Raw genomic sequence first — 14,478 nt, forward strand, 5'->3', positions numbered from 1 at the left:
GTTCTCTCATTTTCCTTGAGAAATCAAGATTGTCAAGGGGATTATGCTGTTTTGCCAGTTCATAGCAAGAGATGGGGATCAAAGAAACACCTCACAGGAAACCAAAGAAGATTGGTGTTGGACAGAAAAATAATGTGGCCACAGCCTCAAAGCAAAAGGCATCTATTTTCAGTGATGAAATATAATATAATTATAAATTGTCTGTTATGTTATTTTCCAAGTATTTTACTTTCCAAGTATTCAATAAAATTTGCATTTGGCAAAAGTCCTTCGAGCCGGATTTGAACCAGCGACCTAAGGATGCCTGTTTTACCACTACAGTCCTCCCCTCTACCAACTGAGCTATCGAAGGCTTGGCAAACCGTTCTCTAGCAAGCTCAATTTGAGCTTCCACTTCAACCGTCGACATGCAAACATCTCTTGCAATTCGTGCAAAATACTACAAATTTGGCTTGTGAGGTTCCCGAATTGAGTAAAAGCACATCAGTTCCCAATTAAAAAAATGACCCCCTCCGCAGTCTCCCGCATGTTACTGACCACCATCCTAAGGGGGAAAAGTTGAAAGGCGGCGCCTCACAGGCCATCTCCTCAGAGTATTCAGCCGTGTTGGGCCTTGACAATATTTTAATATCTTGGATGGTGTATACTGTTCTCTCATTTCCCTTGAGAAATCAAGATTGTCAAGGGGATTCTGCTGTTTTGCCAGTTCATAGCAAGAGATGGGGATCCGAAACACCTCACAGGAAACCAATGAAGATTGGTGTTGGACAGAAACATAACGTGGCCACAGCCTCAAAGCAAAAGGCATCTATTTTCAGTGATGAAATATAATATAATTATAAATTGTCTGTTATTTTATTTTCCAAGTATTTTACTTTCCAAGTATTCAATAAAATGTGCATTTGGCAAAAGTCCTTCGAGCCAGATTTGAACCAGCGACCTAAGGATGCCTGTTTTACCACTACAGTCCTCCGCTCTACCAACTGAGCTATCAAAGGCTTGGCAAATCATTCTCTAGCAAACTCAATACAAGCTTCCACTTCAACCGTCGACTTGTAAACATATCTTGCAATTTATGCAAAATACTACAAATTTGGCTTGTGAGGTTCCCGAATTGAGTAAAAGCACATCAGTTCCCAATTAAAAAAATGACCCCCTCCGCAGTCTCCCGCATGTTAATGACCACCATACAAAGGAGGAAAAGTTGAAAGGCGGCGCCTCACAGGCCATCTCCTCAGAGTATTCATCAGTGTTCGGCCTTGACAAAATTTTAATATCTTGGATGGTGTATAGTGTTCTCCCATTTCCCTTGAGAAATCAAGATTGTCAAGGGGATTCTGCTGTTTTGCCAGTTCATAGCAAGAGATGGGGATCCGAAACACCTCACAGGAAACCAATGAAGATTGGTGTTGGACAGAAACATAACGTGGCCACAGCCTCAAAGCAAAAGGCATCTATTTTCAGTGATGAAATATAATATAATTATAAATTGTCTGTTATTTTATTTTCCAAGTATTTTACTTTCCAAGTATTCAATAAAATGTGCATTTGGCAAAAGTCCTTCGAGCCGGATTTGAACCAGCGACCTAAGGATGCCTGTTTTACCACTACAGTCCTCCGCTGTACCAACTGAGCTATCGAAGGCTTGGCAAATCAGTCTCTAGCAAGCTCAATACGAGCTTCCACTTCAACCGTCGACTTGTAAACATCTCTTGCAATTCGTGCAAAATACTACAAATTTGGCTTGTGAGGTTCCCGAATTGAGTAAAAGCACATCAGTTCCCAATTAAAAAAATGACCCCCTCCGCAGTCTCCCGCATGTTACTGACCACCATACTAAGGGGGAAAAGTTGAAAGGCGGCACCTCACAGGACATCTCCTCAGAGTATTCAGCCGCGTTGGATTGACAATATTTTATAGTGTTCTCTCATTTCCCTTGAGAAATTAAGATTGTCAAGGGGATTCTGCTGTTTTGTCAGTTCATAGCAAGAGATGGGGATCCAAAACACGTCACAGGAAACCAACGAAGATTGGTGTCGGACAGAAAAATAACGTGGCCACAGCCTCAAAGCAAAAGGCATCTATTTTCAGTGATGAAATATAATATAATTATAAATTGTCTGTTATTTTACTTTCCAAGTATTTTACTTTCCAAGTATTCAATAAAATTTGCATTTGGCAAAAGTCCTTCGAGCCGGATTTGAACCAGCGACCTAAGGATGCCTGTTTTACCACTACAGTCCTCCGCTCTACCAACTGAGCTATCGAAGGCTTGGCAAATCGTTCTCTAGCAAACTCAATACGAGCTTCCACTTCAACGTCGACTTGTAAACATCTCTTGCAATTCGTGCAAAATACTACAAATTTGGCTTGTGAGGTTCCCGAATTGAGTAAAAGCACATCAGTTCCCAATTAAAAAAATGACCCCCTCCGCAGTCTCCCGCATGTTAATGACCACCATACTAAGGGGGAAAAGTTGAAAGGCGGCGCCTCACAGGCCATCTCCTCAGAGTATTCAGCCGTGTTGGGCCTTGACAATATTTTAATATCTTGGATGGTGTATAGTGTTCTCTCATTTCCCTTGAGAAATCAAGATTGTCAAGGGGATTCTGCTGTTTTGCCAGTACATAGCAAAAGATGGGGATCCAAAACACCTGACAGGAAACCAATGAAGATTCGTGTTGGACAGAAAAATAACGTGGCCACAGCCTCAAAGCAAAAGGCATCTATTTTCAGTGATGAAATATAATATAATTATAAATTGTCTGTTATTTTACTTTCCAAGTATTTTACTTTCCAAGTATTCAATAAAATGTGCATTTGGCAAGAGTCCTTCGAGCCGGATTTGAACCAGCGACCTAAGGATGCCTGTTTTACCACTACAGTCCTCCGCTGTACCAACTGAGCTATCGAAGTCTTGGCAGATCAACTCTAGCAAACTCAATACGAGCTTCCACTTCAACCGTCGACTTGTAAACATCTCTTGCAATTCGTGCAAAATACTACAAATTTGGCTTGTGAGGTTCCCGAAGTGAGTAAAAGCACATCAGTTCCCAATTAAAAAAATGACCCCCTCCGCAGTCTCCCGCATGTTACTGACCACCATACTAAGGGGGAAAAGTTGAAAGGCGGCACCTCACAGGCCATCTCCTCAGAGTATTCAGCCGCGTTGGGCCTTGACAATATTTTAATATCTTGGATGGTGTATAGTGTTCTCTCATTTCTCTTGAGAAATCAAGATTGTCAAGGGGATTCTGCTGTTTTGCCAGTTCATAGCAAGAGATGGGGATCCAAAACACCTCACAGGAAACCAATGAAGATTCGTGTTGGACAGAAAAATAACGTGGTCACAGCCTCAAAGCAAAAGGCATCTATTTTCAGTGATGAAATATAATATAATTATAAATTGTCTGTTATTTTACTTTCCAAGTATTTTACTTTCCAAGTATTCAATAAAATGTGCATTTGGCAAAAGTCCTTCGAGCCGAATTTGAACCAGCGACCTAAGGATGCCTGTTTTACCACTACAGTCCTCCGCTCTATCAACTGAGCTATCGAAGGCTTGGCAAATCGTTCTCTAGCAAACTCAATACGAGCTTTCACTTCAACCATCGACTTGTAAACATCTCTTGCAATTCGTGCAAAATACTACAAATTTGGCTTGTGAGGTTCCCGAATTGAGTAAAAGCACATCAGTTCACAATTTAAAAAATGACCCCCTCCGCAGTCTCCCGCATGTTACTGACCACCATACAAAGGAGGAAAAGTTGAAAGGCGGCGCCTCACAGGCCATCTCCTCAGAGTATTCATCAGTGTTCGGCCTTGACAATATTTTAATATCTTGGATGGTGTATAGTGTTCTCCCATTTCCCTTGAGAAATCAAGATTGTCAAGGGGATTCTGCTGTTTTGTCAGTTCATGGCAAGAGATGCGGATCCAAAATACCTCACAGGAAAACAACGAAGATTGGTGTCGGACAGAAAAATAACGTGGCCACAGCCTCAAAGCAAAAGGCATCTATTTTCAGTGATGAAATATAATATAATTATAAATTGTCTGTTATTTTACTTTCCAAGTATTTTACTTTCCAAGTATTCAATAAAATGTGCATTTGGCAAAAGTCCTTCGAGCCGGATTTGAACCAGCGACCTAAGGATGCCTGTTTTACCACTACAGTCCTCCGCTGTACCAACTGAGCTATCGAAGGCTTGGCAAATCAGTCTCTAGCAAGCTCAATACGAGCTTCCACTTCAACCGTCAACATTCAAACATCTCTTGCACTTTGTGCAAAATACTACAAATTTGGCTTGTGAGGTTCCCGAATTGAGTAAAAGCACATCAGTTCCCAATTAAAAAAATGACCCCCTCCGCAGTCTCCCGCATGTTACTGACCACCATACTAAGGGGGAAAAGTTGAAAGGCGGCACCTCACAGGCCATCTCCTCAGAGTATTCAGCCGCGTTGGGCCTTGACAATATTTTAATATCTTGGATGGTGTATAGTGTTCTCTCATTTCCCTTGAGAAATCAAGATTGTCAAGGGGATTCTGCTGTTTTGCCAGTTCATAGCAAGAGATGGGGATCCAAAACACCTCACAGGAAACCAATGAAGATTCGTGTTGGACAGAAAAATAACATGGTCACAGCCTCAAAGCAAAAGGCATCTATTTTCAGTGATGAAATATAATATAATTATAAATTGTCTGTTATTTTACTTTCCAAGTATTTTACTTTCCAAGTATTCAATAAAATGTGCATTTGGCAAAAGTCCTTCTAGCCGGATTTGGACCAGCGACCTAAGGATGCCTGTTTTACCACTACAGTCCTCCGCTGTACCAACTGAGCTATCGAAGGCTTGGCAAATCAGTCTCTAGCAAGCTCAATACGAGCTTCCACTTCAACCGTCGACATTCAAACATCTCTTGCAATTCGTGCAAAATACTACAAATTTGGCTTGTGAGGTTCCCGAATTGAGTAAAAGCACATCAGTTCCCAATTAAAAAAATTACCCCCTCCGCAGTCTCCCGCATGTTAATGACCACCATACTAAGGGGGAAAAGTTGAAAGGCGGCGCCTCACAGGCCATTTCCTCAGAGTATTCAGCCGTGTTGGGCCTTGACAATATTTTAATATCTTGGATGGTGTATAGTGTTCTCTCATTTCCCTTGAGAAATCAAGATTGTCAAGGGGATTCTGCTGTTTTGCCAGTTCATAGCAAGAGATGGGGATCCAAAACACCTGACAGGAAACCAATGAAGATTCGTGTTGGACAGAAAAATAACGTGGCCACAGCCTCAAAGCAAAAGGCATCTATTTTCAGTGATGAAATATAATATAATTATAAATTGTCTGTTATTTTACTTTCCAAGTATTTTACTTTCCAAGTATTCAATAAAATGTGCATTTGGCAAAAGTCCTTTGAGTCGGATTTGAACCAGCGACCTAAGGATGCCTGTTTTACCACTACAGTCCTCCGCTCTACCAACTGAGCTATCAAAGGCTTGGCAAATCAACTCTAGCAAACTCAATACGAGCTTCCACTTCAACCGTCGACTTGTAAACATCTCTTGCAATTCGTGCAAAATACTACAAATTTGGCTTGTGAGGTTCCCGAATTGAGTAAAAGCACATCAGTTCCCAATTAAAAAAATGACCCCCTCCGCAGTCTCCCGCATGTTACTGACCACCATACTAAGGGGGAAAAGTTGAAAGGCGGCACCTCACAGGCCATCTCCTCAGAGTATTCAGCCGCGTTGGGCCTTGACAATATTTTATAGTGTTCTCTCATTTCCCTTGAGAAATCAAGATTGTCAAGGGGATTCTGCTGTTTTGTCAGTTCATAGCAAGAGATGGGGATCCAAAACACGTCACAGGAAACCAACGAAGATTGGTGTCGGACAGAAAAATAACGTGGCCACAGCCTCAAAGCAAAAGGCATCGATTTTCAGTGATGAAATATAATATAATTATAAATTGTCTGTTATTTTACTTTCCAAGTATTTTACTTTCCAAGTATTCAATAAAATTTGCATTTGGCAAAAGTCCTTCGTGCCGGATTTGAACCAGCGACCTAAGGATGCCTGTTTTACCACTACAGTCCTCCGCTCTACCAACTGAGCTATCGAAGGCTTGGCAAATCATTCTCTAGCAAACTCAATACGAGCTTCCACTTCAACCGCCGACTTGTAAACATCTCTTGCAATTCGTGCAAAATACTACAAATTTGGCTTGTGAGGTTCCCGAATTGAGTAAAAGCACATCAGTTCCCAATTAAAAAAATGACCCCCTCCGCAGTCTCCCGCATGTTAATGACCACCATACTAAGGGGGAAAAGTTGAAAGGCGGCGCCTCACAGGCCATCTCCTCAGAGTATTCAGCCGTGTTGGGCCTTGACAATATTTTAATATCTTGGATGGTGTATAGTGTTCTCTCATTTCCCTTGAGAAATCAAGATTGTCAAGGGGATTCTGCTGTTTTGCCAGTTCATAGCAAGAGATGGGGATCCAAAACACCTGACAGGAAACCAATGAAGATTCGTGTTGGACAGAAAAATAACGTGGCCACAGCCTCAAAGCAAAAGGCATCTATTTTCAGTGATGAAATATAATATAATTATAAATTGTCTGTTATTTTACTTTCCAAGTATTTTACTTTCCAAGTATTCAATAAAATGTGCATTTGGCAAGAGTCCTTCGAGCCAGATTTGAACCAGCGACCTAAGGATGCCTGTTTTACCACTACAGTCCTCCGCTCTACCAACTGAGCTATCGAAGGCTTGGCAAATCAACTCTAGCAAACTCAATACGAGCTTCCACTTCAACCGTCGACTTGTAAACATCTCTTGCAATTCGTGCAAAATACTTCAAATTTGGCTTGTGAGGTTCCCGAATTGAGTAAAAGCACATCAGTTCCCAATTAAAAAAATGACCCCCGCCGCAGTCTCCCGCATGTTACTGACCACCATACTAAGGGGGAAAAGTTGAAAGGCGGCACCTCACAGGCCATCTCCTCAGAGTATTCAGCCGCGTTGGGCCTTGACAATATTTTAATATCTTGGATGGTGTATAGTGTTCTCTCATTTTCCTTGAGAAATCAAGATTGTCAAGGGGATTATGCTGTTTTGCCAGTTCATAGCAAGAGATGGGGATCAAAGAAACACCTCACAGGAAACCAAAGAAGATTGGTGTTGGACAGAAAAATAATGTGGCCACAGCCTCAAAGCAAAAGGCATCTATTTTCAGTGATGAAATATAATATAATTATAAATTGTCTGTTATGTTATTTTCCAAGTATTTTACTTTCCAAGTATTCAATAAAATTTGCATTTGGCAAAAGTCCTTCGAGCCGGATTTGAACCAGCGACCTAAGGATGCCTGTTTTACCACTACAGTCCTCCCCTCTACCAACTGAGCTATCGAAGGCTTGGCAAACCGTTCTCTAGCAAGCTCAATTTGAGCTTCCACTTCAACCGTCGACATGCAAACATCTCTTGCAATTCGTGCAAAATACTACAAATTTGGCTTGTGAGGTTCCCGAATTGAGTAAAAGCACATCAGTTCCCAATTAAAAAAATGACCCCCTCCGCAGTCTCCCGCATGTTACTGACCACCATACTAAGGGGGAAAAGTTGAAAGGCGGCGCCTCACAGGCCATCTCCTCAGAGTATTCAGCCGTGTTGGGCCTTGACAATATTTTAATATCTTGGATGGTGTATACTGTTCTCTCATTTCCCTTGAGAAATCAAGATTGTCAAGGGGATTCTGCAGTTTTGCCAGTTCATAGCAAGAGATGGGGATCCGAAACACCTCACAGGAAACCAATGAAGATTGGTGTTGGACAGAAACATAACGTGGCCACAGCCTCAAAGCAAAAGGCATCTATTTTCAGTGATGAAATATAATATAATTATAAATTGTCTGTTATTTTATTTTCCAAGTATTTTACTTTCCAAGTATTCAATAAAATTTGCATTTGGCAAAAGTCCTTCGAGCCGGATTTGAACCAGCGACCTAAGGATGCCTGTTTTACCACTACAGTCCTCCGCTCTACCAGCTGAGCTTTCGAAGGCTTGGCAAATCATTCTCTAGCAAACTCAATACGAGCTTCCACTTCAACCGTCGACTTGTAAACATCTCTTGCAATTTGTGCAAAATACTACAAATTTGGCTTGTGAGGTTCCCGAATTGAGTAAAAGCACATCAGTTCCCAATTAAAAAAATTACCCCCTCCGCAGTCTCCCGCATGTTAATGACCACCATACTAAGGGGGAAAAGTTGAAAGGCGGCGCCTCACAGGCCATCTCCTCAGAGTATTCAGCCGTGTTGGGCCTTGACAATATTTTAATATCTTGGATGGTGTATAGTGTTCTCTCATTTCCCTTGAGAAATCAAGATTGTCAAGGGGATTCTGCTGTTTTGCCAGTTCATAGCAAGAGATGGGGATCCAAAACACCTGACAGGAAACCAATGAAGATTCGTGTTGGACAGAAAAATAACGTGGCCACAGCCTCAAAGCAAAAGGCATCTATTTTCAGTGATGAAATATAATATAATTATAAATTGTCTGTTCTTTTACTTTCCAAGTATTTTACTTTCCAAGTATTCAATAAAATGTGCATTTGGCAAAAGTCCTTTGAGCCGGATTTGAACCAGCAACCTAAGGATGCCTGTTTTACCACTACAGTCCTCCCCTCTACCAACTGAGCTATCAAATGCTTGGCAAATCAACTCTAGCAAACTCAATACGAGCTTCCACTTCAACCGTCGACTTGTAAACATCTCTTGCAATTCGTGCAAAATACTACAAATTTGGCTTGTGAGGTTCCCGAATTGAGTAAAAGCACATCAGTTCCCAATTAAAAAAATGACCCCCTCCGCAGTCTCCCGCATGTTACTGACCACCATATTAAGGGGGAAAAGTTGAAAGGCGGCACCTCACAGGCCATCTCCTCAGAGTATTCAGCCGCGTTGGGCCTTGACAATATTTTATAGTGTTCTCTCATTTCCCTTGAGAAATCAAGATTGTCAAGGGGATTCTGCTGTTTTGCCAGTTCATAGCAAGAGATGGGGATCCAAAACACCTGACAGGAAACCAATGAAGATTCGTGTTGGACAGAAAAATAACGTGGCCACAGCCTCAAAGCAAAAGGCATCTATTTTCAGTGATGAAATATAATATAATTATAAATTGTCTGTTATTTTACTTTCCAAGTATTTTACTTTCCAAGTATTCAATAAAATGTGCATTTGGCAAAAGTCCTTCGAGCTGGATTTGAACCAGCGACCTAAGGATACCTGTTTTACCACTACAGTCCTCCGCTCTACCAACTGAGCTATCGAAGGCTTGGCAAATCAACTCTAGCAAACTCAATACGAGCTTCCACTTCAACCGTCGACTTGTAAACATCTCTTGCAATTCGTGCAAAATACTTCAAATTTGGCTTGTGAGGTTCCCGAATTGAGTAAAAGCACATCAGTTCCCAATTAAAAAAATGACCCCCGCCGCAGTCTCCCGCATGTTACTGACCACCATACTAAGGGGGAAAAGTTGAAAGGCGGCACCTCACAGGCCATCTCCTCAGAGTATTCAGCCGCGTTGGGCCTTGACAATATTTTAATATCTTGGATGGTGTATAGTGTTCTCTCATTTTCCTTGAGAAATCAAGATTGTCAAGGGGATTATGCTGTTTTGCCAGTTCATAGCAAGAGATGGGGATCAAAGAAACACCTCACAGGAAACCAAAGAAGATTGGTGTTGGACAGAAAAATAATGTGGCCACAGCCTCAAAGCAAAAGGCATCTATTTTCAGTGATGAAATATAATATAATTATAAATTGTCTGTTATGTTATTTTCCAAGTATTTTACTTTCCAAGTATTGAATAAAATTTGCATTTGGCAAAAGTCCTTCGAGCCGGATTTGAACCAGCGACCTAAGGATGCCTGTTTTACCACTACAGTCCTCCCCTCTACCAACTGAGCTATTGAAGGCTTGGCGAACCGTTCTCTAGCAAGCTCAATTCGAGCTTCCACTTCAACCGTCGACATGCAAACATCTCTTGCAATTCGTGCAAAATACTACAAATTTGGCTTGTGAGGTTCCCGAATTGAGTAAAAGCACATCAGTTCCCAATTAAAAAAATGACCCCCTCCGCAGTCTCCCGCATGTTACTGACCACCATACTAAGGGGGAAAAGTTGAAAGGCGGCACCTCACAGGCCATCTCCTCAGAGTATTCAGCCGCGTTGGGCCTTGACAATATTTTAATATCTTGGATGGTGTATAGTGTTCTCTCATTTCCCTTGAGAAATCAAGATTGTCAAGGGGATTCTGCTGTTTTGCCAGTTCATAGCAAGAGATGGGGATCCAAAACACCTCACAGGAAACCAATGAAGATTCGTGTTGGACAGAAAAATAACATGGTCACAGCCTCAAAGCAAAAGGCATCTATTTTCAGTGATGAAATATAATATAATTATAAATTGTCTGTTATTTTACTTTCCAAGTATTTTACTTTCCAAGTATTCAATAAAATGTGCATTTGGCAAAAGTCCTTCTAGCCGGATTGGACCAGCGACCTAAGGATGCCTGTTTTACCACTACAGTCCTCCGCTCTACCAACTGAGCTATCAAAGGCTTGGCAAATCAACTCTAGCAAACTCAATACGAGCTTCCACTTCAACCGTCGACTTGTAAACATCTCTTGCAATTCGTGCAAAATACTACAAATTTGGCTTGTGAGGTTCCCGAATTGAGTAAAAGCACATCAGTTCCCAATTAAAAAAATGACCCCCTCCGCAGTCTCCCGCATGTTACTGACCACCATACTAAAGGGGAAAAGTTGAAAGGCGGCACCTCACAGGCCATCTCCTCAGAGTATTCAGCCGCGTTGGGCCTTGACAATATTTTATAGTGTTCTCTCATTTCCCTTGAGAAATCAAGATTGTCAAGGGGATTCTGCTGTTTTGTCAGTTCATAGCAAGAGATGGGGATCCAAAACACGTCACAGGAAACCAACGAAGATTGGTGTCGGACAGAAAAATAACGTGGCCACAGCCTCAAAGCAAAAGGCATCTATTTTCAGTGATGAAATATAATATAATTATAAATTGTCTGTTATTTTACTTTCCAAGTATTTTACTTTCCAAGTATTCAATAAAATTTGCATTTGGCAAAAGTCCTTCGAGCCGGATTTGAACCAGCGACCTAAGGATGCCTGTTGTACCACTACAGTCCTCCGCTCTACCAACCGAGCTATCGAAGGCTTGGCAAATCATTCTCTAGCAATCTCAATACGAGCTTCCACTTCAACCGTCGACTTGTAAACATCTCTTGCAATTCGTGCAAAATACTACAAATTTGGCTTGTGAGGTTCCCGAATTGAGTAAAAGCACATCAGTTCCCAATTAAAAAAATGACCCCCTCCGCAGTCTCCCGCATGTTAATGACCACCATACTAAGGGGGAAAAGTTGAAAGGCGCCGCCTCACAGGCCATCTCCTCAGAGTATTCATCAGTGTTCGGCCTTGACAATATTTTAATATCTTGGATGGTGTATAGTGTTCTCCCATTTCCCTTGAGAAATCAAGATTGTCAAGGGGATTCTGCTGTTTTGTCAGTTCATAGCAAGAGATGGGGATCCAAAATACCTCACAGGAAAACAACGAAGATTGGTGTCGGACAGAAAAATAACGTGGCCACAGCCTCAAAGCAAAAGGCATCTATTTTCAGTGATGAAATATAATATAATTATAAATTGTCTGTTATTTTACTTTCCAAGTATTTTACTTTCCAAGTATTCAATAAAATGTGCATTTGGCAAAAGTCCTTCGAGCCGGATTTGAACCAGCGACCTAAGGATGCCTGTTTTACCACTACAGTCCTCCGCTGTACCAACTGAGCTATCGAAGGCTTGGCAAATCAGTCTCTAGCAAGCTCAATACGAGCTTCCACTTCAACCGTCGACATTCAAACATCTCTTGCACTTCGTGCAAAATACTACAAATTTGGCTTGTGAGGTTCCCGAATTGAGTAAAAGCACATCAGTTCCCAATTAAAAAAATGACCCCCTCCGCAGTCTCCCGCATGTTACTGACCACCATACTAAGGGGGAAAAGTTGAAAGGCGGCGCCTCACAGGCCATCTCCTCAGAGTATTCAGCCGTGTTGGGCCTTGACAATATTTTAATATCTTGGATGGTGTATACTGTTCTCTCATTTCCCTTGAGAAATCAAGATTGTCAAGGGGATTCTGCTGTTTTGCCAGTTCATAGCAAGAGATGGGGATCCGAAACACCTCACAGGAAACCAATGAAGATTGGTGTTGGACAGAAACATAACGTGGCCACAGCCTCAAAGCAAAAGGCATCTATTTTCAGTGATGAAATATAATATAATTATAAATTGTCTGTTATTTTATTTTCCAAGTATTTTACTTTCCAAGTATTCAATAAAATGTGCATTTGGCAAAAGTCCTTCGAGCCAGATTTGAACCAGCGACCTAAGGATGCCTGTTTTACCACTACAGTCCTCCGCTCTACCAACTGAGCTATCAAAGGCTTGGCAAATCATTCTCTAGCAAACTCAATACGAGCTTCCACTTCAACCGTCGACTTGTAAACATCTCTTGCAATTTATGCAAAATACTACAAATTTGGCTTGTGAGGTTCCCGAATTGAGTAAAAGCACATCAGTTCCCAATTAAAAAAATTACCCCCTCCGCAGTCTCCCGCATGTTAATGACCACCATACTAAGGGGGAAAAGTTGAAAGGCGGCGCCTCACAGGCCATCTCCTCAGAGTATTCAGCCGTGTTGGGCCTTGACAATATTTTAATATCTTGGATGGTGTATAGTGTTCTCTCATTTCCCTTGAGAAATCAAGATTGTCAAGGGGATTCTGCTGTTTTGCCAGTTCATAGCAAGAGATGGGGATCCAAAACACGTCACAGTAAACCAATGAAGATTCGTGTTGGACAGAAAAATAACGTGGCCACAGCCTCAAAGCAAAAGGCATCTATTTTCAGTGATGAAATATAATATAATTATAAATTGTCTGTTATTTTACTTCCAAGTATTTTACTTTCCAAGTATTCAATAAAATTTGCATTTGGCAAAAGTCCTTCGAGCCCGATTTGAACCAGCGACCTAAGGATGCCTGTTTTACCACTACAGTCCTCCGCTCTACCAACTGAGCTATCGAAGGCTTGGCAAATCATTCTCTAGCAAACTCAATACGAGCTTCCACTTCAACGTCGACTTGTAAACATCTCTTGCAATTCGTGCAAAATACTACAAATTTGGCTTGTGAGGTTCCCGAATTGAGTAAAAGCACATCAGTTCCCAATTAAAAAAATGACCCCCTCCGCAGTCTCCCGCATGTTAATGACCACCATACTAAGGGGGAAAAGTTGAAAGGCGGCGCCTCACAGGCCATCTCCTCAGAGTATTCAGCCGTGTTGGGCCTTGACAATATTTTAATATCTTGGATGGTGTATAGTGTTCTCTCATTTCCCTTGAGAAATCAAGATTGTCAAGGGGATTCTGCTGTTTTGCCAGTTCATAGCAAGAGATGGGGATCCAAAACACCTGACAGGACCCAATGAAGATTCGTGTTGGACAGAAAAATAACGTGGCCACAGCCTCAAAGCAAAAGGCATCTATTTTCAGTGATGAAATATAATATAATTATAAATTGTCTGTTATTTTACTTTCCAAGTATTTTACTTTCCAAGTATTCAATAAAATGTGCATTTGGCAAGAGTCCTTCGAGCCGGATTTGAACCAGCGACCTAAGGATGCCTGTTTTACCACTACAGTCCTCCACTCTACCAACTGAGCTATCGAAGGCTTGGCAAATCAACTCTAGCAAACTCAATACGAGCTTCCACTTCAACCGTCGACTTGTAAACATCTCTTGCAATTCGTGCAAAATACTACAAATTTGGCTTGTGAGGTTCCCGAAGTGAGTAAAAGCACATCAGTTCCCAATTAAAAAAATGACCCCCGCCGCAGTCTCCCGCATGTTACTGACCACCATACTAAGGGGGAAAAGTTGAAAGGCGGCACCTCACAGGCCATCTCCTCAGAGTATTCAGCCGCGTTGGGCCTTGACAATATTTTAATATCTTGGATGGTGTATAGTGTTCTCTCATTTTCCTTGAGAAATCAAGATTGTCAAGGGGATTATGCTGTTTTGCCAGTTCATAGCAAGAGATGGGGATCAAAGAAACACCTCACAGGAAACCAAAGAAGATTGGTGTTGGACAGAAAAATAATGTGGCCACAGCCTCAAAGCAAAAGGCATCTATTTTCAGTGATGAAATATAATATAATTATAAATTGTCTGTTATGTTATTTTCCAAGTATTTTACTTTCCAAGTATTCAATAAAATTTGCATTTGACAAAAGTCCTTCGAGCCGGATTTGAACCAGCGACCTAAGGATGCCTCTTTTACCACTACAGTCCTCCCCTCTACCAACTGAG

General features: G+C 41.5%; 3 non-coding genes across 3 annotated transcripts; all 3 read right to left on the bottom strand.

Annotated features, from left to right (window-relative positions):
• Positions 1-2,185: 2,185 nt before the first annotated feature.
• On the bottom strand, positions 2,186-2,271 carry TRNAY-GUA (transfer RNA tyrosine (anticodon GUA)). Its single transcript is given in 2 exon segments — positions 2,186-2,221; positions 2,235-2,271. It is a non-coding gene; the product is annotated as a tRNA-Tyr (tRNA).
• A 6,983-nt stretch (positions 2,272-9,254) lies between these two features.
• On the bottom strand, positions 9,255-9,340 carry TRNAY-GUA (transfer RNA tyrosine (anticodon GUA)). Its single transcript is given in 2 exon segments — positions 9,255-9,290; positions 9,304-9,340. It is a non-coding gene; the product is annotated as a tRNA-Tyr (tRNA).
• Positions 9,341-13,755: 4,415 nt separating this feature from the next.
• Positions 13,756-13,841, bottom strand: TRNAY-GUA (transfer RNA tyrosine (anticodon GUA)). Its single transcript is given in 2 exon segments — positions 13,756-13,791; positions 13,805-13,841. It is a non-coding gene; the product is annotated as a tRNA-Tyr (tRNA).
• Positions 13,842-14,478: the final 637 nt, after the last annotated feature.

This window comes from Ambystoma mexicanum, chromosome 1p (assembly GCF_040938575.1).
Source record: "Ambystoma mexicanum isolate Mex_15411 chromosome 1p, UKY_AmexF1_1, whole genome shotgun sequence".
In the NCBI taxonomy this organism is placed as follows: domain Eukaryota; kingdom Metazoa; phylum Chordata; class Amphibia; order Caudata; family Ambystomatidae; genus Ambystoma; species Ambystoma mexicanum.